Below are 2,569 nucleotides of genomic sequence, written 5' to 3'. Positions count from 1 at the left end.
ACTTTCCTCATGTTTGAAAACTCAACATATTGACATTTGAAATTCCAAATAACAATATAGTTATGCATTGTTGAGCCCTGACCAGATCCCAGGCAGGGTTCTCAGCCCTCCAGATGTGTTAATAATTTTTTTAAAGATTTTATTTACTTATTCATGAGACATACAGAGAGAGAGGCAGAGACATAGGCAGAGGGAGAAGCAGGCTCCTGATTCGGGACTGGATCCCAGGATGTCAGGATGCCCACTGAATCCTTTCCATACAGAAAAGGCAGTTCCCTAAAAACAAATGAACACAGCTGAAAGGAATCTATTAGCTATATTAAGAAGCCAAAGGCAGACACTCAACCATGCAGCCACGCAGGTGTCCCTGTTAATCATTTTTTTAAAGTGATCTTATTTATTTGAGAGAGAGAGCAGGAGCAGGGCAGGGTGGGGGTCCAGAGGCAGAGGGAGAGGGAGAAATAGGCTCCCCACTGAGCAGGGAGCTCGATGTGGGGCTCAATCCCAGGACCCTGGGATCATGACCTGAGCTGAAGTTCAGCTTAATTTACTGAGCCACCGAGGCGCCCCTAAGTGGGTTAATCATTTAATCCCTACCATAACCAGATAAAGTGAGAACTGTTATTATTGCCATTTTATAGTTCGAAAAATTGCTACAAATTGAGTAACTTGGCTGAGTTCACACAGATAGCCCCAGAAGTTCTCTAAGATAACTTGCAACAGACATCCTTTAACTAAAATTCCACCCAGGCTATTCAAAATGTAGTGCTTTTTGGCAAAGTGGATCTCACAGTTTTTTCGGGAGGGAGCATTGTGCACAGTGACTAAGCACTCGACAGGTAGGGTACCACACTAATGACACTTTTTCTGCATGGCCCCTGGCCAAGTTCACTTTCACATCAGCCGGTCATTAGCCTTCCTTCCTTGCTTTTATCAGCCACCTTGACTTCTGTTACACTGACCCCGCAGACATTCTTTCTGGCTTTTGGCAGTTTCCTGTCTACCTACCCGGCTATTATAATTGGAACAAATAAACATTAAAAGTGACACCCATCCCGGTCCCAGGGAGTTGCCATCAGCTTCTTTCTAGAAATTTGATCTTTTAGGACTGTTTCATTTTTTAGACTTCTTAATTTAGCTAATAGATTCCTTTCAGCTGTGTTCATTTGTTTTTAGGGAACTGCCTTTTGTGTATGGAAAGGATTCAGTGGGGGATGCAAAGGTGTCTCTCACAGAGAGCCCATGCAGGTCTGCATAACTGGTGGGAGTTCAGTTCTCTTCTGCTCACATTTAGGGCATCTGTTCTGTCCAGACCGGGCCAGTCCTGCCATTGAGGAAGGAGGGACAGTCCAAATGGGCAGGGGGCAAAGATAGGTGGGCTCTTTCTGGGTTTCTCCATAGCACCATGTGTTTTTTCCCATTCAATAATTTGAAAATACTTTGAAGATTGTGAATAGTCAAGCTTTGTGATTGTTACTTTATTTTTTTAAATTCAGAATTTTAATTATGTACATAAATAGCGACATGAGAACCAGGAGTTCTAATGCTGGACATTATCTCTAGGTGAAAGGATTTCCGATTAGTCCACTGGTAGTACGGCATCACCCAAGATAACAAAGAATCCTGGTATAGTTTTTCCTGAAGAAGAAAGCCAATTTACTACATTCAGTACTGACTTCTCTGCCATTTTTCTGTAGAAAATGCATGGAGTGTCCAATGTTTACCTATAACTGATTAAAATGGGCAGAGCATGGAGCATTCTACTTACTTCCAGGTGAATTCTTCACATTTTCTGGCTTTTGAAAGTTCGCCTTCCAAATCTTCTACGACTATGTATCCTCGTAAACCCCAGTCATATAATTTCTCCCCACTGACCTGGACAAATACGATGGCTTGTTGTGGATAATAAAGAGAGGCAGCTAGTCCCATGAACCCAGGTGGGTACACCAGCTTCTATATTTTTGACCCTCTAGCCAAAAGAAGTCCAACAATGCCAGCAAAACCAATAACACCAAGTCTTGGAAAAAAATCCAGGAGGTGCATTTTGGAGATATTCATAGCTGTCTAACCCCCATTGAACCAAGCTCTGCATCTTGGGCTTTGTTTGTGAGTACATTTCCTGACAACTTGTATATGACTCGCAATAATGTCGGAGATGTGAAATGCTTTCTTCAAGCTGGGTCCTTGGCTCCTCCACATATTTAGATTGACCCTCAGGAACCGAGTAGAGTGAAAGCTCATTAACCTTCACAGAAGTTTTGTGAGGTGAGTCCCTTTTAGGTGACACATAGACTTTAAAGGGGAGCAGACTCAGGCTGGCCGGCCCCACAGACCTCCGAATTACCTTGAACATGTTGCTGGCAGAGGTGACTCCGGCAGGGTCTGTGATTGTTTCTTTAAAGGACATTTTCGTAGATGGAGGCCAGGCTATTTCATGTGGCACCGTATCCTTGGGCCCATTAGACTGGTACTCAGTGAGCAGCAGTTCGGGTGGTGAGGGTGAAGTCACAGGATTTCAGGAGTGTGTCTGCTGAATGTGAGGCCTTGTGCCATGTGCCCCATCATCTAG

General features: G+C 43.8%; 1 pseudogene; it reads right to left on the bottom strand.

Annotated features, from left to right (window-relative positions):
- Positions 1–1,760: 1,760 nt before the first annotated feature.
- Positions 1,761–2,353, bottom strand: LOC129510720 (MICOS complex subunit MIC26-like; annotated as a pseudogene).
- Between the last annotated feature and the right edge of the window lie 216 nt (positions 2,354–2,569).

Source organism: Nyctereutes procyonoides, unplaced genomic scaffold (genome assembly GCF_905146905.1).
Source record: "Nyctereutes procyonoides isolate TBG_1078 unplaced genomic scaffold, NYPRO_anot_genome, whole genome shotgun sequence".
Lineage (NCBI taxonomy): Eukaryota > Metazoa > Chordata > Mammalia > Carnivora > Canidae > Nyctereutes > Nyctereutes procyonoides.
This window is presented reverse-complemented; position numbering and strand designations above follow the sequence as displayed.